At 54.1% G+C, this 21267-nt stretch overlaps 1 long non-coding RNA gene and 1 gene segment (V, D, J or C); both read left to right on the top strand.

Moving 5' to 3' along the window:
- The window catches only part of LOC106732485 (immunoglobulin heavy variable 4-59-like), a 104150-nt gene that overhangs the window by 843 nt on the left and 82040 nt on the right, over positions 1-21267 (top strand).
- Positions 17362-18264, top strand: LOC142821347 (uncharacterized). The gene is made up of 2 exons (XR_012898146.1): positions 17362-17464; positions 17622-18264. It is a non-coding gene; the product is annotated as an uncharacterized LOC142821347 (long non-coding RNA).

Here is a 21267-nt window from a genome sequence, read left to right as displayed (position 1 = left end):
TCCCCTCCCGTACACACCCACCGGCACCCGGCCCGTTCTATTGGCCCCGCCCCCCCCCCCCCATTGCTTTGCCGCTCTCCACAAACCACCGCACCGCTGTAGGGAGGGTGGCTGTGTGTGTCCATTAGCGGCCATGGCTGGGAGGGGGCAAAGAGGCGACACGTCGACCTCGCTGAGCAACTCCAGTATTTCAGAAAACTGTGTTATTGTCAAGACGACCGAGTGGCGTAAGGCACCAGAAGCAAGAGTGGCTGATTTCGTCGCCAGAAAAAGATAGGGGATCAAATCCCCCTCCCCGACATGGCTTTTGTTTTCGATGTGGAGAAGCGACCTCACTTCAGTGACCCCCTCCCCCAAGCACTTCGGGCTTCCCTTACAGTAGCGGCAGAAGAAGTTAGAGAGACTTCAAATATCTTCAGCCAATTCAGGGCACCTGGATGGTGCATTCTGGTTTCTCTTCGAGTGGGTCTGGAAGTCTTGAGGGAAATGGGGAATGTCTGCACCTTGGAAACAGAATTCTCGGTCCATAAACTAGAACAGTTGAACACAGATTCCCAACAGGGCGCGTGGCTTAGCCTGCTTAAAGGGCTTCCTTGTAAGCGGGAAATCCTGGTTTCAACTCCCAGAGGTGACTTTTTGTGGCCTTTACTCTTCTCTGCTCCCCTTTCCCAATGTCCTTCTGAGGAAAGGAAGAGGCCTCCACTGGCCACCCAATTAATGGCTTGTTAAGCAAAAGTTTTATTGGAGAGGAGCATTGGGAAGAATGAAACTACAAGTCTGGAGCTAGTGAGGAGGCTGCTGGGACTGGCCTTGGCAAGGTAGGGCTCTGACTGCAAGTGCTGGGAGAGGAGAGCCAGAGTCACATCCCTTGTGACTCCCTGGGGGTGTCAGCGCCCTGAAAGCGCAACCTCTGCATATCAGGCAGCGATGGGGAGTTACTGTCCTCTCGCCTCCCTTTGGATGGTCAATGGTGCGACGACGCGTTGGGATTTTCCCATCTCCTGAACCACCGAAATGGCACGAATTGAGGTAGTTTATTGCTTCTCCAGGATACAGCACAGCACAGATGTAATCTGGTTACAGGAACTGGGGCTAAGAGGCCTCAGTGCCCCCCTTGAGATGGGGGAATCCCAGCCCCCCTCCCCAGCTCCTTCTCCCCTGCTTTCCAGACAGGAACTAACTCTCCTCCAGCCCTGCCCCCCAGCCAGGGCAGCATTCCCCCTTCCTTTGTTCCTCTCCATGGGGGGTATCTGGTTCAACAGGTTTGGCATCACCTTTGCATAGTGAGGTTTTCCCTGCTGGGTCTTGCTCCAGACAGCAGAGGTCACCACAGCCCAGCAAGTACCCCCACTACGTCACAGTCCTTTGTAAAGTCCCTGTGAAACCTTCCCATGAAATCCAGTGCGGGGAGCCAGCATTTATCACTGTCCCCAGCTGAAACAGCAATGGCAGGCGAAGGCCCCTGACCTTCCTCCCGCTGGTTTAACTCCTCAGGCCGCCCGCAGGATCAGTACAATCAGACACTTTGGGGAAGAGCCATGGAACTGACCAGGCCGCTTCTACCAGCCTGCGTGTTCCCGGTGTTTTCTGCCCCACGCGCAATTGCTCCCACTGTGGGGGACGCACCAAAATCAGCTCCGGCTTTGCCTCCCGCGGGACACAGACTCCGGCCCCAGCCCAGAACGTTCAGTCTCGGGGTTCTGACCCCCAGGGCCTGGCACAGCGGGGCGCGTGCGCTACCAGCTGGGCCCCAGGGAACTCGAAGGGACTTTCCACCTCGGGCCCTGCCAGGGCTGGGGAACCTTTTCATACAGGTGTTCGCTCGAGTGAACCAGGCCACCCACCGGCATGTTTCCCAGGGGGAGGCACATCCATCAGTTGCTGCACTAGGGAAAGGCCCAGGGGCAAATGAAGGCAGCGCAAGGGTTCGTTCTGCTCATGTCAGGGATTTCTCCATCCCACCCGAGAGGTCCATAAGCCACCAGCGGGTTTGATCTCAGTAGATGGGCTGTGAGATACACTCATGTCCCCCTCCCCCTGTGCATCAGATCTGAGCACCTTGGGCATTTACTGCGGCTACCTTCACTGCACCCCGCTGAGCCGGGAAACTCCCGTTGTCCCCCATTTCACAGACTGAGGACTGAGTTGAGCTCCCGGGTGCTTGACAAAGCCGCACCTGATTCCTCGATACTTGCAACAATCCGGCGCCAGGCGCCTTTCACCGGGGGACACAGGGAATCTGGGACAGAGCAGGGAACCGAGCCTGGCCAGGCAGGATGCCAGGTGCGCCCTGTCCCTGAGTGACCCTCCGTCGCTCTCTCCTGCCCCTGTCTGAGTCCCCGGGCCGGTGACCTGGGCTCCCTCAGTGAGGAGGTTTTATGTATCGCAAGGAAGTGATATGCAAACGGGCTGAGTTTCGCGTTTAAATCTCTCTCTCCCTCCGCCCAGGCTGCACTCAGTTCCCCTCTGTATGTGCAGTGACCAGCCAGTCCCCTGAGAACTTCCTCCTCCAGCGCCAGGGACAATGGGACTTTGGCTGCTTCTAGTTTTCCTCGCTGCGGCTTGGGAAGGTATTTTTCTCCTCGATACCCCCACGGCAGGGACAAGGGATAGTTCCGTGGGACGGGATTTATAACACTGCTTAATTCTGGGGCCTCACCTTCTTCATTGGACAATGCGGTTCATGCGGCTCCTTTTACTCCTGCTGATTTTAATTCGCGGCTTCAATCCGTTCCTATTATTTTAATTTCCAATTTCCCTGTTTCCCTTCTCCCCAGGGGCCCGCTCGCAGGTGGTTCTGACCCAGTCGGGCCCAGCGCTGAAGAAGCCCGGAGAGGCCCATAAGCTGCAATGCGCCACCAGCGGGTTTGATCTCAGCAGCTACTGGATGAACTGGGTCAGGCAGCAGCCGGGGAAGCGGCTGGAGTGGGTGGCTACTTATTACGACGAGGGGAACACCAAGTACTACGCCGCCTCCGTGCAGGGCCGCTTCACAGCCTCCAAGGACAGCGCCAACTTCTACCTGCAAATGACCAGCCTGAGAGCGGAGGACAGCGCCGGGTATTACTGCGCCAGGGGCACAGCGAGGGGAAGCGAATCTGAGCTCGCACAAAAACCTCCCCCTGCAGGGACCCGGCGGGATTTCCTGGGGGCGGCGCTCACGCCCCGCACAATAACACGGACACTGCTCTCCCTCCTCTCACCCCATCTCAGACCGGCCCGCGCCCAGCTGGGAGGGGAGACAGGCGCTGCTGAGCACAGCACCCTAGGGAGCGCAGGGAGCGGATGCCCAGCGCCTGTTTCCCGGCGCAGGGAGAACGAACAGCTGCATCCGGCCTCGGGTTGCGGCTACCCCAGTGACTCTCTGCTCAGACCCTGCCCAGTATGAGGCTCCCGCCTCCTCCCAGGGAAGGCAGCGGGAGAAGCGGGGCCCTTAAGCAACCAGAGGGCGGGCTGAGCCCTGAGGCTGGGTGACAAGCAGGGTGGGCTCACTGATCCCTGAGGCTGCTCCCGCCTCCCAGCCCATTGACAATTGTCTGGATTAAACCCCGCCCTTGTGCTCCAGCCCCTGAGCACCTGCTGCCTGCGGCATTTCAGGGCGTAGCCTTAAGGGAGAATGGGCAGGAATGTGTAGAGGTTTCCCTGCCTCTGTCAGGGGCTGGGCATGGGTGACAGGGGAGGGATCACTGGACGATTCCCTCTTCTGTTCCCTCCCTCTGGGGCAACTGGGATTGGCCACTGTCGGAAGACAGGGCACTGGGCTGGATGGACCATTGGTCTGACCCAGTCTGGTCATTCTTATGTTCTAAAGACTGTTTTCTCTCTATAATTGCCTGTATAGAGAGGGTGTTGAAAACAATAAGCAGAAGGTGAAGAGGGATATAACAGTTCCATGAAATAGATTTTTTTTTCATACAATTAGCCCCACTCAGCACCTGAAGGTGTTTCATTTACAGTCACACAGGCCTACAGACACCTGCAGGGTTGCAATTCCTGCGTGTAGACTGTTAGGGCACTCACTGTGACATGGTGGGAGTGCTGTCAGCTCTGTAACCAGGGGTTCCCCTGCGCTGTGATGGGAGATTCTTACTGACTCACCCACATGTGTATTGGCCAGACACCTAGGCCCAGCCTGAGCAGTTAGTAAAACTCTTTCCAGGGAGAGAGACAAAGGAAGGGAGGCAGAGATGAACACCTGGCTGGGAGGCAGGGTCTGGTAGCAAGGCAGTTTCTGGCTGGGAAACAAGAGGGAACAGACTAAGCTGAGTGTTGAGGGGGTGATGGACCCCTTAACCCAAGGGGTCTGAGGCATCCTGGCTCTAACTCCTGTAACCAAATCACATCCATTCTGTGCTGTATCCTGGCAGATTCTGTTCATTCTGCAACAGGGGTGCAGGATTGGGTTGTGACATAGTGAGGGGTACCTTGCTGGTTGCTATGCTGGGCAGTGGGTTGTGAGTGACCTCCACTGGCTGCTGTCTGCATCACGGCCCAGCAGGGTAGGGGATGAGTCATTATGCAAAGGGGGCTTCGAACCTGTCTGACCAGTGATCTCCCAGGGAGTGGAACAATGGGAAGAAGGAGGGTGGAGCCCTGGCTGGGGGCAGGGCTGGAAAAGTGAGTTAGTGTCTGTCTGGGATCATGGAGAAAGCAGCCTAGGCAATGGGCTGGGAGTTAGGGGCCCAGTCTCCCCCATCTCAAGGGGGGCTGAGGCATCCTAGGCCTGCCCTGTAACCAGATTACATCTGTGCTGTGGTGTATCCTGGAGAAAGCAATAAACTCCCTCTATTCTACTGGCTGGTGGAGTCTGTCCGTGCCACTACGGGGGTGCAGGAGATGAGAAAACCCAAATGTGCCATCACATGGGTGGGTCCCCGAAACACTGCCACAGGGGTGGGATGCACTCCACCCCATGGATGGAGCTTCTAGCAGTGAGTGACAAGGAGTAGTAGAAGGAAGGGGCATGAAAGAGCCAGGAGTGCTGGAGGTGGAGCAAAGTGATTCCTGGGAGTCGTGGGGCACTGCAGCACTCAGTCGGTGAGTCTACACCCTGAGGATTGGTGGAGAGATGGCTTACGCCTGACTCCTGAAGTCAGAACTTATGGGGCTGTGCAGAAAGAGGGGCCTGGCCATAGGGAAAGCAGCCAAGGCCCAGCGGATTACCCTGCTGGAAGAGAATGACCAGCCCAGGGGCCTGGATCCTATCCCAGCAGAGAGCAGCCAGACACCTCCTGAGAGCATCTCAGGCTCTCAGACTGGACAGGGGGCTGGAGTCCACCAGACAGAGGTGGTGCCCACCAGGCCATGCTTTCCCAGCAGTGGTTCATCCATGGTTGGGTCCATCCCTGCAGAGCTGAGGTGCCTGGAGATTGAGCTGAGGCTAAAGGAATTAGACAGTGGTAGAGAGGAGTGCCAGGAATGAGAGAAGGAATGCCAGGACCAAGAGAGACAGCGGCAGCATGAGCTGGCCATGGTGGAGCAGAGAAGCTGAGGGGTACCAGCTGCAGTGAGTGGGGAGGACCCCAGGGAGTGAGGGGTGGCCAGACTCTTGGAGAAACTCATTCCGCGGGACTCCCCTGCCTGCTACTCCTGTGGGCCACAATGCTGCCCCTGGTAATGTGCTGCCCAAAGCACCTGCTTCCTTGGCTGGTGCCTAGAGCTGGCCCGGCCTGGCTCTTATGGGTTAGCAGGAGTTCTTGATCTAACAGACTCACAGAGGCACGTACAGACAGACTCACAAACAGAAACACTCTACACACCTCTCCAGAACAAGGTCTGCCTAGTGTCCCACAATACACTGTCCCGAAGCTCTGCCATGAACCATAAATTCTGGCCAAATGTAGGCCTTTATAATCCGGCCTAACATGGGACTCTCATGAAAGAGAAATAATATAAGGGATGGCTCAGGCATGGAAAGTGGTACAAAAATAATATGAAAAAGCTAGCATGCGGAGATGTGGGTCAATGTGATCTCAGTACACAAAGGCGCACACAGACGCACAGTGAGAAGCTCTCACTACCTCCAATAGGGGGCGGCACACGGACAGAAAGAGAGAGCGAGTCTCACAGACACGTCGAACTGGGCTCTGCCCCTTCCACGGGGTCCATCCGTGACAGACACAAGCACCCGCCCCACACACGCCTACCCGGAGAGAAAGCAATTCCCGTCTCCTCCGGCAGAGAGCAGGAACTCTCTCGGTGCTGGGCGGGGAGTCAGATGAAGTGGTTCTAGTGGTCACTGAGAAACCCGTAACTGGAAAGGGACAGAATCGAATTCCCCTCGCACTCCCTGGGTACAGTGAAAGCTCTTCGGGGCATAAACTCCGAAGCAGCGATAGCACGGTAGTGGCTCCTTCTCCATCACACAATGCCAGCTGAATCCCTGAACATCTCCGCTGTATTAAGCAGGTGCAGCAGGAAGGTGGGATTCAAACCCCCAACAGCGTAGCCACAAGATACTCGGAAAAATGGTTCCCTCTGAAGGGCTCCAATGAACCCGAATTGAGTCTGAGTCACACGCTGGGACACGTATGGCTCTATTTCCCACCACACACCGCTCCCTGCCTAGTGCTCCACTCTGTTTATACTCACCGCATGCAAATCCCTGCCCCGGAACTGCCTGCTTAAATACCAGCCCCTTAGTCTCTGCCCAGACACAGCCCTGCCCGTTGGGGAGTTCCGCTCATTACATGAAAACTAGAATGAAGTTTCTGTGGCTTTTCCTTTCATTGTTCTCGGCTCCCAGCTGTGAGTGTTTTAGAGAGAATTGGGGACAGCGTCAGAGATTCAATGAGTGGCTGTGACGGCGCTTTGGGGTTTTCCCGTCTCCTGCACCTACGTAATGGCACGGACAGACTCCACCAGCCAGTAGAATAGAGGGAGTTTATTGCTGCTCCAGGATACAGCACAGCACAGATGTAATCTGGTTACAGGGCCAGGCCTAGGATGCCTCAGTCCCCCTTGAGTAGGGGGAGCCTGGGCCCCTAAATCCCAGCCTGTTGCCTAGGCTGCTTCCTCCATGATACCAGCTAGCAACCTAACTAACTCACTCTTCCAGCTCTGCCCCCAGCCAGGGCTCCACTCCCCTTCTTCCCATTGTTCCGCTCCCTGGGGGATAACTGGTCAGACAGGTTCCAAGCCCCCTTGCATAATGACTCATTGGGATCTTACCGTGGGCACTGAGGGGTAAGGCATCTGGGTTGCGACTTGAGAGTCAGACGCCGGGATTTGTTCCTGGCTCTGTCACTCCCCTGTTGCTGCGAAAGTCCCTGCCTCGCTCTGTGCCTCTATTCCTCCCCGCCCCTTTTTCTTATGGAGAATGGGTTTGCAAAGCTGAGCAAAAGATTCTGGATTCTCAGTTCCCCAATGCAGCGATGCCGGGTCACTTGGAATCTCTCCGTCCAAATAGCTCGAAACCCCTGGTCTGTAGCTGCCTGGGGAATCAAACAGGCACCGGGTGGGATTCTCAGAATCAGCTAGGTGTCTAAATCACATAAATCTCAGTATAGGTTGGGTGTCCCAGTTTTCTTAAAAATCCCACTATGCACAAACCTACTTTTTTATCTGCCTCAATAGTTACAGAAAATGGGCCCCGATACATAAAGGCCCTGGGCATATAATCCTGAGCAGGGTCCCATAAATCCTAGGGACGTCCCAAATTCTTCTGTGAGAGTCCTACATTAGCCAGAAGCCCCCAAAGTGCAAAAGGGGGATGCCACTGTGTTTGTCCACTGTAGAGAAGGGGGACTCGATGTATATCAAACTCCTCTTACTAATTCAAACAGACTAGATTAATTTCATTCTGTTAATAAGATCTCCCTGCACACGCCCTCAATCGGAAAGACTGCATGGATGGATGGATGGATGGATGGATTATTATCATTACCTGAATTTAATATGGTGCCAGAGTGTTTATGGGCACACATGCACACACACGTGCGTTTACCTGCAAATATTTATGTGATTATTATACCTCAAGAAGAATAGTTTCATGACCTTGGAGTGGTATATCCATGGATCACAACAGGAATGGAACAGGAAAAAGGAGAGTCACAATCCAATGGGGGTGTGTACTTTGGTGTAACACCACAGGATCAAAATTGCGCTTGTTCACCTGCTACGAGACAAACACATGGGCCTGTAAGAACTCAGCACTGGCTCAGTGCATGTCTCAGCCAGCGCTACAACTCCGCCAGCCTGGCCTGCGACATCACTGATTGCTAAAGAAAAACACAAGAATGAAGCCTGGGAGTTTCAAAAGCAACGTAGGGCCTGAGTTACAAAGTATTTAGGTACTTAGAGGAGTTTGAAAATTGACAACCTTCCAAAAGTCTGGTCCGAAGTATTTGCAGATGCAGAAAAACACGAAGCATTTACAACAGCACTGAAGTACTTTAGACCCCTTTCTCCCATTGAGACTCAGGTACCTAACTTGCTGTGACGGCGCGTTGGGGGTTCCCCGTCTCCTGCACCCCGAAATGGCACAAACAGACTGCACCAGCCAGTGGAATTGAGGGTGGTTTATTGCTCCTCCAGCACAGCGCAGCACAGATGTAGTCTGGTCACAGGAACTCGGCTAGGATGCCTCAGGCCCCCTTGAGATGGGGGAGACTGGGCCCCTAAACTCCAGCCCCTTCTCCTAGGCTCTCCTCCATGCCCTCCGACAGCCAGCAACCAACTCCCTAACTTCCAGCCCTGCCCCCCAGCCAAGGCAGCATTCCACCTTCCTTTGTTCCTCTCCATGGGGGGTGTCTGGCCACTGGTTTGCATAGTGACTCATCCTGTTTTGCTGGGTCGTGGTACCCACGGCAGCCAGTGGGGGTTCCCCCAGAGCCAGCAGCATAGAAACCAGCAAGTACCCCCACTACGTCACACTTGCTTAAGGATATTTGCATTTCCCAGTGGACACCTAACTTCATCTGCACAAACAAACACCTCGTAAGTATGTAGCATAATCCTCATTGAAAGTCAAAGGAATTTCTCCAAAACTACACAAGTCCTTCAGACAATCCAACATGGAGACCTTTTAGTCTGTGTAGAAGTGTTGGGCACCATAAAAACCAAGGGGAGGTGCAGGTACTTAGTGCATCTGAGGACACATTTTGAAAGTATTTAGGTTCATACTGGGGTTTTCAAACTTCATAGAGGGGCCTTTTTTCCCATTGCAAGCAAGGATGTTGAGCCCTGTGGTGATTTTGAAGATAACCTGTGGGAACATAAGCACCTTTATACGTGTGACTTGATTCGAATGTTTCAAAATTGACTTGGCAAAACAGAATTGTCTCCATATTTTTAAGGAAAAACGAACGAAGGAAATAACTTAATGATAGATTTAAATATATTCCCTTCTTTCCCTTTGCAAAAGAATCACTATAGTCACTCAGTGGAACAGAACAGAACAGAACAGAAAAGAAAAGAAAAGTCTGGACAGGTGTGAATCAACTAAACTCAGACAATGCGAGCTAGGGCAGCAGTAGTAACTCGTTCGATACTTTTCATCATTTCTTAGGGTAACAATAGCTCTCAAACTGCTTTCCAAAGAAAGTAATTCTAGAGATGGGAAAAGTGAAGGACAGAAACCCAAGGTCAGCAGCAGCAGAGCCAACAACAGACTGCAAGTCATTGGCGTGTCAATTCAGTGGCTTTATCCACTAGACCATACTGCCTCCTTTGTGGCTTTTATGGTCCTTCCTCGGGTTTCTGGACAAGGCCTTGGTTAATGCAGGCTGAGCCTCCTACAAGATGCATTTACGCAAGAATAGTGATAGAAATGTAGCCGTGTTAGTCTGGTGTAGCTGAAACAAAATACAGGCCTATGTAGCACTTTAAAGACTAACAAGATGGTTTATTAGATTATGAGCTTTCGTGGGCCAGACCCACTTCCTCAGATCAAATAATGGAAGAAAATAGTCACAACCATATATACCAAAGGATACAATTTTTAAAAAATGAACACACATGAAAAGGACAAATTCTGTTCTGTAATGTGATTTGTCCTTTTCATGTGTGTTCATTTTTTTTAAATTGTATCCTTTGGTATATATGGTTGTGACTATTTTCTTCCACTATTTGATCTAAGGAAGTGGGTCTGGCCCACGAAAGCTCATCATCTAATAAACCATCTTGTTAGTTTTAAAGTGCTACATAGGCCTGTATTTTGTTTCATTTACGCAAGAGCCTTCTGTGCGGTGTGGTCATGTCCTGGGGGAGATCTCCCGGCGCAGAGACAGCTTCCTGCCTTTTCAAATATCCCCCCGTGAAACCTGCATTCAAATCGCTGCTCGGGGCGGGGGGGAGGAGGGGCTCCACCCTGTTTAAATACAAACCTCTGGTTCTCTGTCAGAAGGCGATAGCGGACTAGCTGCCCCGACACACCATGGGGTCTCGGCTGCTTTTCTGTTTGCTCTTATCTGCCATGACATGTGAGTATTTCTGGGGACCTCGGGGAGCGTTCACATCCTAAGTTGAGGAGTAAAAGAGGGGTAAGAATAATAAGATCCGTCACCATCTTCCCTCTTCCCAGGTGTCCACTCCCAAGTCCAGCTGGTCCCGTCCGGCTCGGGAACGGTGAAGCCCGGAGAGACCCTCACCCTGAGCTGCGCCGTGTCCGGAGACTCCAGCGGGATCATCTCGAGTGGCTGTTGCTACTGGAGCTGGATCCGGCAGAGCCCCGGGAAAGGCTTGGAATGGATGGGACGCATAACTAAAGAGGGAAGCACAAGCTACTCCCCATCCCTCCAAAGCAGGATCGTTATCACGGTAGATTCCTCCAGGAACCAGTTCTCGCTGCAGCTCCGCTCGCTGACAGCTGCAGACACCGCCACCTATTACTGCGCCAGAGACACAGTGACACAGAGCGCAGCAGGGCCCGTACAAAAAGGGGAAGAGACATTCAGAGCATTTATGAGGGAGAAAGAGAGAAAGGAAAGGGACAGGGAATGGGAAAGGAAAGGGAAAAGTCGGTCCAAATCTTTTGGCGCTTTAGGTGAACTTTGGCGCCCCTGCGCACCGCCCTCCTCGCTTCCGTGACCAATCAACAGAGCCATTTCCACTTGCCATTGGCTCTCAGGTTTTCAAAGCGCCCGTTTAGCCCTGTGGCCCTGAGCCAGGCAGGTCACGTTCCTACCGACACCCGCCCCTCAGCCCTGGGCCTACACGCAAATCACCGGCTGATTTTAACCCTTTCTCGTTCCAGCGCCGGGCCCGGCGGGGATGCGCTTTGTCCACAGTGAACAGGGCTAGGTTCTCTTGTGATCTGCCTCAGGGTGGGACTGGGGCGCATGAAACCCACGCGGTTCTCTTCCTGCAAGTGTGTGTAAACCCTCTTTGAGCTCAGTTCTTCATACTCACGAGCCCTTCCAGGTCCGCCTCGGGTACCACTAGCAAACCGGGCAAATTCAGTGCGGAGCTTTGCGTTTAAAGCCCAGGCGGCGAGAGACACTTTCCAACCTACCCCCTTTTTTGCAGTCACTGGGACCATTTCTCTCCATTCACCCCTTTGCCATGCTGTCCAGGTGGAGATTTCTTCTCTTGCTAACAGCTCTTTCCGATTAGTTTTTGCGCCAGAGAATTACACCGGTTTGCCGATCAGTTCTGTGTGTGCGCTGGGTGCCTGACTGGCTTGTTCAGGTGCCCGGTGCAATGTGGAGCTGTTCGAGTCTGGGGGAGGACTCAGAAAAGCAGGCGAGTCCCTCACACTCTCCTGCAAAGCCGCTGGATTCACTTTCTCCGGCTACTCGATGAACTGGGTGCGCCGGGCTCCCGGGAACGGGCTGCAGTGGGTGGCCTGGATCAAGCACAATACAGGAACAATCCACTATACAGACTCGGTCAAAGGGCGCTTCACCGTCTCCAGGAAGAACCACAACAACCTGCTGTACTTGCACACGACCGTCCTGAAGCCCGAGGACACCGCCCGCTATTACTGTGCTATGGACACATAGTGACACATGCAAAACTCAGTAGAGATTCTACAAGAACCCAGGCTGCACCCTCTGCCTTGAGCCGCCTGAGGGCAGCAGTGACCGTGCAGCGCTGGGTCATTGACTGAAGCGGATCAAGAGGTGTCATGACCGTCTCCGTCAGCCCCTGGAAAAGGGCTTTGCCGAGGGGCCCGCACATATTGAACCTCCAATCCCACCCCCTCTAGCCCGTCTGTGGCTCAGTCTTGTGCCGCCCTTCAGCCCAGAGTTGATTCCCACCCCACTTGAACGTGTTATCGCCACCAGCCCTTCGATCCTCCTTTTAAAGCCTGATCTAGGACATTCTGCAGTGGAACAGCAGAGCGAGAATGCGGCTGGGATGTAACGTTACCCACAGCGCTGCAGAGACAGACAGACCAATCGTACAGCCGCTGTCATTCAGTGGGTTTGAATTGTCCCATCACACGGGGGCAAACTGACCATTCTCAGGGACTCTCCCTGGTTGAATTGTTCCCTGGAACCCTCCTGCCCTTATATAGCCCAGCGCGATGCTGCGTCACACCCCGCCTGGGTCCCCTCGTTCTATTGGCCCAGCCCCCGGATCATGCAAATGAGCTCCCCGGGGCCTGTTCTTAGCCCGTCCACGGGCAGCTCCCACCACTGAGAGCCAGCGCTGGGCTGCAGCTTCTCATCCTGCCTCGGGAACGAGCCACCAGCCGCAGTCATGACCCCCAGCTTGGCCAGCGCCCTCCTCCTGCTGCTCCCCGCGGGTAAGGGCGGGGCTGTGCTGTTGTGAGGCATCAGAACCTTATGTCCCCTAGTCACTGCACCTCCGGAATCACTGCCGTATTTCCCCTTAGTGGTAGAAATGTAGCCGTGTTAATCTGGTGCAGCTGAAACAAAAAACAGGACTATGTAGCACTTTAAAGACTATCAAGATGGTTTAATAGGTGATGAGCTTTCGTGGGCCAGACCCATTTCCTCAGATCAATTTGTGGAAGAAAATAGTCACAACCATATATACCAAAGGATACAATTAAAAAAATGAACACATATGAAAAGGACAAATCAAATTTCAGAACTGGAGGGAGGGGAAGGGGGGGAGGTAAATGTCTGTGAGCTAATGATATTAGAGGTGATAATTGGATAAGCTATCTTTGTAGTGGGTAAGATAATTAGCGTCTTTATTCAAATTTGAATGTAAAGTGTGGAATTTAAGCATGAATGACAATTCAGAGGATTCCCTTGAAGTGAAGACTTAAAAGGTCTTTGAAGCAGGATGCAGGTAATCAAGTAGTTGAGACAATGTCCTTTCTGGTTGAAATGGCAAGAAACTGTTTTTTCTTTGTGATCCTGTCTAATATCTGTTTTGTGGGATTGAGCCTTTGGCGAAGTGTCTGAGACGCTTGTCCAATGTACATAGCAGATGGACACTTTCGGCACATGATGGCATAAATTATATTTCTGGATGCGCAGGAATATGTGTTCTTGATCTTATAACTCACTTGGTTAGGTCCAATAATGGTATCAGCAGAATGAATATGTGGACAAAGCTGGCAACGGGGTTTGTTGCAAGGGAAGGTACCAGGGTTGGTATTAGTGTGGTATGTCCTGTGGTGGTTGGTAAGAATCATCTTGAGGTTAGGTGGTTGTCTATAGGAGACTATGGGTCCGTCTCCCAGAGCCTCTTGGAGTTTAGTATCCTATTCCCATATAGGCTGTAGTTTACTGATAATGTATTGGACAGGTTTAAGTTGGGGGCTGTAGGTGATGACAAGTGGTGTTCTACTGTTGGTTTTCTTGGGTCTGTCCTGAAGTAGTTGGTTTCTAGGTATTCCTCTGGCTCTTTCAATTTGCTTTTTTATTTCTCTGGGTGGGTAGTTGAGGTTTATAAAAGCTTGGTAGAGATCCTGAAGTTTCTGGTCTCTGTCAGTGGGATTAGAGCAGACGTGGTTGTATGGAAGGGCTTGGCTATAGATGATGGATTGTATGGTGTGTTCTGGATGGGAGCTGGAAGCATGTAAGTAACTGTATGAGTCAGTGGGTTTTCTGTAGAGAGTGGTGTCTAATTTTCCATTGCTGATTTGTACTGTGGTGTCCAGGAAATGGATCTCTCGTGTAGAATGGTCCAGGCTGAGATTGATGGTGGGGTGTAGGTTGTTAAAATCTCTGTGGAATGTCTCCGGTGATCCTTGGCCATGTGTCCAGATCATAAAGATGTCATCGATGTAGCGTAAGTAGAGAAGAGGTAAAAGGGGGCGAGAGATGAGGAAACATTGTTCGAGGTCAGCCATAAAGATATTATCATACTGTGGGGCCATGCGCGTACCCATGGCTGTGCCGCTGATTTTGAGGTATAAGTTGTTCTAAAACTGCAAATAATTGTGGGTGAGAACAAATTTACATAGGTCTGCTATCAGATTGGCAGTGGTGTCCTCTGGGATAGTGTTTCTAATTGCTTGTAATCCGTCTTCATGTGGGATGTTGGTGTATAGTGCTTCTATATCCATTGTGGCAAGGATAGTGTTATTGGGCAGGTTATCAATGTTTTGTAGTTTCTTTAGGAAGTCAGTAGTGTCTCGGAGATAGCTGGGGGTGTTGGTTGTGTAGGGTTTGAGAAGAGAGTCTACATAACTGGATAAGCCAGTAGTGAGTGTGCCGATACCAGAAATGATGGGACGTCCGGGTGTCCAGGTTTATGGATTTTGGGAAGCAGATAGAACAATATTGGTCTGGGGTCAGAAGGTGTTTCTGTGTGGATTTGTTCCTGAGTAGCTGTAGGGAGGCTTTTAAGGAGACAGTGTAGTTTCTTTTGTTATTCTGAGGTGGGATCAGAGGAGAGAGGTTTGTGAAATGTGGTATTGGAGAGTTGTCTGGTTGCCTCCTGGTTATAGTTGGCCTTATTCATAATGACCACAGCACCCCCTTTGTCAGCTGGTTTGATTATAATGTCCAGGTTATTTTTGAGACACTGGATGGCATGGTGTTCAGCTCGGATGAGATTGTGTGTCGCTTGTTGTCGTTTGCGAATAATGTCAGTCTGTACGATGTTTCGGAAGCTTTGTATATAGAAATCCAGATTGTAATTCCGACCATCAGGGGGAGTCCATATAGAATTATTTTTCCTTTGGTGTTGATAGGGGGGATCTGGTAGGTCAGATTGAGGTTCATTGTTGGTTTGGAAATATTCTCGGAGGCGGAGGCAGTGAAAAAAAGCCTCAAGGTCACCACAAAATCGTATCCAGTTTGTGGGGGACGAAGGGCAGAAAGAGAGACCCCAGGAAAAGACAGACTCTTCTGCTGGATATTGTCCCTTCATTTCCTTCCCCTCTGCAGATCAGCCAGGTGGAGTCCAGAGGCAGAGTCAAAAAGTGTGGAGAGACCCTCGCACTGACCTGCACCGTGTCCTAGTTCTCTCTTTCTCTCACTAGCTACGGAGGGCAGTGGTCCTGTCAGCTGGCGGGGAAAGGGCTGGAATGGGTGGGCGGTATCTGGGCTGATGGAGGCACTGCTTATAACAATGCTCTCAGAAGCCGACTCAGCATCACCAGGGACACCTCCAGAAACCGAGTGTCCCTGCAGCTGAGCGGCCTGCGCTCCGCAGACACCGCCCTGTATTGCTGCGTCAGATACACACAGCGAGGGGGAACCTAGGGAAGCCTGAACAGAAACTTCCAGGCGGAGAACGGGTCTGGCTTTGTGAGCCCCAGGGAGCAGCAGCTGCTGGGTTGGTGTTTGTCTCAGTGAAAATAAGAGCGGCCGCACTGAGTCAGACCAAAGGTCCATCCAGTCCAGTGTCCTGTCTGTCAACAGTGGCCAATGCCAGATGCCCCAGAGGACGGGAACAGAACAGGGAATCCTCACGTGATCCCTCCCCTGACGCCCATTTGCAGTTTCTGACAAACAGCCACCAATGCACCTAACCCCACTAATTTACCTGCTTCTGTTTGGAACCCCCTTGTAGTCTTCGTCGGGGGCAGCTGGAATATTTCCACCTAGACTCCTCCTGCTTCCTCTCCAGACTCCTTCCCTTGCCTGGGATCCGCCCAGAGCCTTTACCCTCAGCTGGCCTGCGGGAATCACTGTTAGCTTTGAGCAGCCAGCGCAGATGTGGGACCCTCCTATTAGCCATCCCCACACTCTGCCCAAGGGCCAACCTAGCTGAGCCTTCAGCCTCCCGCAGGGGCAACACCAGCTTGTATAGGAAGCAGCCAAATATTTGGCAATTACCAACTCACCCGCCCCAAAGGGGAGATTTCTCCTCCCCCCTCCTCAAGGATTTGCCAGACTCGGAAAGCCTGGGAGTTTGTCTCTTTCCCAAAACCTACCCGCACCCCAGCTCGGAGCGCTCCCTGCCCCGCTACGTGTGAGCAGCGTCTCTGGGCAGGAGCGGTGTCTCCACGGGGCAGGTGACGCACAACAGGGTGGGGACTCCCGAGGGTGCAGCCCTGTGGGGCGCTGCGCAGCGTGTGGCCGGGATCCCGGGCTGCAAAGGGCTCGCTGGGACACAGACACATCGGCACCCAGGGAGCATTTCCTGACAAATGTCGGTGCCAGGTGCGCTCGGGCGTCTGGCGCTGCCGGTGCCCTGAGGCCTCGAATCACACCAGGGGCTGAGGCACCTTCTTAGAACGCCGGGCTCCCCATGGAACCTACAGCCTCGAACCCACCGCCCGGCCTCAGCCCCGCCCCCAGCCAGAGACGGGCCGCAGCGGGATCTTGTGCCTCGCAGGCGGGTGTCCAGCCCCTGGGCTGGGAGGATTCCCGGGGGTGTCACTTCCAGGTCGTGCCCCACAAAAAAGGCATTTTCTTTCTTTCTTTCTTTCTAATGTTTTCCTGGCCGGGAAGGGCGGGGGCAGGACAACCCATTTCCCCACCTGCTCTACTGGAACCAACCCCGTTCTCCATCTGGACCAATCCTGCTCTTAGTGGTAACCACGTTGGACCCTGCGGATACAAACGCAGCGTGACATCACTGGTCTCTGCGAGACACTTTATCGGGGATGTTCATCCCAGCCACTGGAGCGGGGCCGGATCCGGCAGCTGCACCCTGGATGTCGCTGGGAGCAGGAGCCGCCCGAACTATATGTAAGGAAATTTCCCAGTTCCCCAGAATAAAGGTCTTTCGTTTCCTACGTCTGACACTGACCCGAGAGCCTCCCCTCCCGCCCTGACCAGAGGCCCGAGTGTTGCCTGGTAACAGGGGCCAGGCCCAGAGAGATCCCGGCCCGACACTGGCCTAACGGATCCGCGAGTCACTTCTCTAGTGTCCCGGGGCAGGGCAGCAGCTGCCGCACGTCACTGAGTTTCCCCCAGTTAGCCCCGAACCACCGGCCCCTTTCATCTCCCACCCCCGCTGGCTGCCACCCGCATGCAAATCCCGGCCCGGGGGTTCCCGGTAAAATACCAGCCCCTGGTTCTAGGGGCCTTGGTCTCCGCCCAGACACAGCCCTGCCCGGCCCGGCTGCGGGGAGTCTGTTCCTTCATTCCGAGCATCATGGGCTGGTTCTTCGCCTGCCTGTTCCTCCTGGCCTCCCTGGCGCGTGAGTGTCTGGGGCGCGGCAGGGAAATTCCTGCTCCTATTGTACTGGGGGGGGGGGGGGGGGGGGAGAGAAATTCCCTTCGCTTCAGCGGAGCAGGGCGAGTCCCCGGGGTGGCCGTGACGGCGTCAGAATTCCTGAAATTTCCTCCTTTTCGCAGCTGTCCCTGCCCAGATCCAGCTGGTCCAGTCCGGCCCTGGAGCGGTGAAGCCGGGAGAGACCCTCACCCTGACCTGCGCTGTGTCGGGTCAGTCCATCGCTACTGGGCACGGCTGGCACTGGGTCCGGCAGCCTCCCGGGACAGGGCTGCAGTGGCTGGGGCGGAGATTTTACAGCAGTTCTACCTGGCGCACAAACTACGGCTCGTCCTTCCAGAGCCGGGTCACCATCTCCCCTGACACCTCCAAGAACGACTTCTCCCTGCAGCTCCGCTCGCTGACAGCTGCGGACACCGCCATCTATTACTGCGCCAGAGAGGCACCATGACACAGAGCAACGCAGGGATCCAGCAGAAAGGGGAAGCGGGTTCTCGCCGGGGTTTCAGGCCTCTCTGAGGCTGTGATTTGTCTGTCTACTCCAGGGGAAACACGCACGTGTCATTTTCCCTAGAGGGAAATGAAGGGGCAGCGCGTGGTTTCCCTTTCGCCGCCCCCTCTCCCAAAACAGAGTCCTTTGGCTGGTGCTAAACATTGATGGAAATCTTGGCATGGTGATCTTGAAACAGCAACCCCTTTGCTCCCTGGAAACTAGTCAACGAACAGCAGTTTACACGGATTTAAATTAAACCAGTTTAGTTAAAGGGATGCCACTTGTGCCTGTGGACTCTCTTATTTCGGATTCAGATTCCTTATGGCGTTTCAGTGTGTGTGTGGGGAGAGGGGATGCTGAAAGCTGAGGGCTACAGCCAAGGCACAGAAATGTTCCCAAACAGCAAGTGAATGGGTTCCATCCCCCCTCCCTCTCCCATCTTCCCTCTGTGACGGCGCGTTGGGGTCCCCTGTCTCCTGCACCCCGAAATGGCACAAACAGACTGCACCAGCCAGTAGAATTGAGGAAGTTTATTGCCTCTCCAGGATACAGCACAGAACAGATGTAATCTGGTCACAGAGCTGGGCTAGGATGCCTCAGGCCCCCTTGAGTTGGGGGGAGACTGGGCCCCTAAACTCCAGCTCCTCTCCCTAGGCTGTCTCATCCATCCTCACAGACAGCCACCAACCAACTAACCAACTTCCAGCCCTGCCCCCAAGCCAAGGCAGCATTCCACCTTCCTTTGTTCCTCTCCATGGGGGGTGTCTGGCCCCTGGCTCAACAAGTTTGGCATTACCTCTGCCTAGCGAGGTTTTCCCTGCTGGGTCTTGCTCCAGACAGCAGGGGTCACCACAGCCCAGCAAGTACCCCCACTACGTCACACCCTCCCTTTCACCAGGGAGTGGGGGCACAGGCTCTGGTCCCCGGCTAGGGAATTCAGAGTGTGAGGGGGCTCTGAGCTGAGCCTGGGGCAGAGAGTTGGGGTGCAGGAGGGGGCTGAGGGTGCAGGCTTTGGGAGGGAAGTTGGGTTCAGGGGGCTCAGGGCTGGGGCAGGAGGGGGTTCATGACAAGGGCAGGGGTTCAGAGCTGGCTCCAGCTGGACTGCTTACCTCAGTTGGCCCCTTGGTGGTGGTGCAATGGGCCTTAGATAGGCTCATCCCTACCCTTGCCTTGCACCATTCCCAAAGGCAGCCAGCAAACTCCCTCCATCCCAAGCCCTGTTGTGCCCCTCCCCCCACCTCCGTTCTGTGGAGATAGAATACAGCATGGGAGAGGGGACACCCTGCCATAAGCACCCTTTCCTCTTCCCTCCCTGGCCTGCACAGCAAGCGGGAGGCTCCTGGGGGGCATCTTCAAGGCAAATGACAGGAGGTGTGCAGCAGTGGGGAGAGGGGCAGCTGAAGTGCTGCTCTAGATAAGAGCCACTTGGCTAAATTAGTCAAGATCACCTGTCACAGGGACCAAGATCTACCGGTAGCTCCTGATCTACTGGTTGGTGACCACTGTTTTACATCATCACAGATGCAATATTCCTCCCCTCCCCCCCATTGGCGCAGATATCATTCTGCCCAATAGGGGGCGCGGTAGTGCACACTTCCCCAGAGAGGGAGGGAGAGAAGCCAACATTCTGTAAAGGAGCAAGTGGACGTACCTTCCTGGTTGCTATGCAGGGCCGTGGATGACCCCCACTGGCCGCTATCTGTAGGGCTGAGCAGGACAGGGGATGAGTCACTAGGCAAGGGTCTCTCACCTGTCTGACCAGCTACCCCCCCCCCCCCCAATGCCACCCCTGGCTGGGGGGCAGGGCTGGAAGAGAGTTAGTTTCTGTCTGGGAAGCAGGGGAGAAGGAGCTAGGAAGGGGGGCTGGGATTGTAGGGCCCAGATACCCCCTCCCATCTCAAGGGAGGAGCACTGAGGCCTCCTAGCCCCAGTTCCTGTAACCAGATTACATCTGAGCTGTGCTGTATCCTGGAGAAGCAATAAACTCCCTCTATTCTACTGGCTGGTGGAGTCTGTTCGTGCCACTACGGGGGTGCAGGAGGAGGCGGGGGACCCCAACGCACCGCTACAGCGTCTCTCAGTGATGACTAGACATCGGATCAGACTTGAGGGCCCCCCAGTCCAATGTCCTACTTCGAACGGAGGCTGATGCTTCCGAGGGAGGTTTTTGCGGGGTTGCTGGAGCCCAGTTGGTCCCAGGAAATGAGAGAGACAAGGCGGGAGGGGATATCTTCTGTGGGACTAGCGCTGTTGCTGAGAGGGACACGTTTTCGAGGGACCCTGAGCTGCTCTACAAGTCCAGGAAACAACCCTGTCTAGCCAGAGCGCTCCTCTCTGTCACCAACAAAAGTTGGCTCAGTAAAAGATTTTACCTCCCCCAAGCTCGTCTCTCAGAGGTGGGTCTCTCAGACCCACCCAGAATAAGCAGAGTGGAGACATCCGCACCCCACACTGGCTCTAGGGAAACACACAGTGCTACAGGTCACAGGTCCGTTAAGGGCTCATGTCACAGTCCCAGAGGGACGTTCAGTGCCCGGTGCTAAGCAGCAGGTCAGACCAGACAATCGGATCAGCCCCTTCTGGCCTCCACACCTTTCTGTTTCCATTAAAGGGTTTTCCCCTTCACCTCTCCAGTCTGCATCACTTTACACCTGGGCCAGGACCGGAAGCTTCTTGGGCCCGGCTGCAATGAGTGGGAGACATTCACCCATGTAAACCTGCAGCTCCACTCCGTGGCCGCCTCGGACACCGCCGCGAATCACCGCGCCGGACGCAGCCCTTGTGCACAGAGCACCGCAGCGACTGGTACAAAACGAGGTGAATAAACAACGCAGCGCAGTGGTCAGAGCTACAGGGACAGTTAAATCCCCAGCGACCCTCACGGAATCGATTTGGAAAAACAAAACAAAACGAGAACAACAATGTAAATACAAACAGATGTTTCCCTTGAATCCAGGAATTGCCCCTCTCCCTGCCCGCTGTTTGCCTTTCACCTACCCTAGGAGTTGCCAATCCCCCCCGAGGAAACAAACGGGCGTGTTTGCATCACAGTGACCTGCCTGCCTGAAGCCCGAGGGCACCGCCCGGTAACGCTGGGCCGGGACACAGCGAGGGGAAGCGAATCCGAGCTCCAGCAGAAACCGCCCCCTGCGGGAAGGAATATCCGGGGAGTGGCGCTCACGCTCCACCGCAATGAGAACAGATGCGAAGTGTCGTTCCCCTCTACGGACCCTGCGCCCAGCTGGGAAGCGGAGACAGGCGCTGCTGAGCCCAGCTCC

Source organism: Pelodiscus sinensis, chromosome 30 (assembly GCF_049634645.1).
Source record: "Pelodiscus sinensis isolate JC-2024 chromosome 30, ASM4963464v1, whole genome shotgun sequence".
Lineage (NCBI taxonomy): Eukaryota > Metazoa > Chordata > Testudines > Trionychidae > Pelodiscus > Pelodiscus sinensis.
Note: the sequence above shows the minus strand (reverse complement) of the source record. Positions and strands in the feature narration are given on the sequence as shown.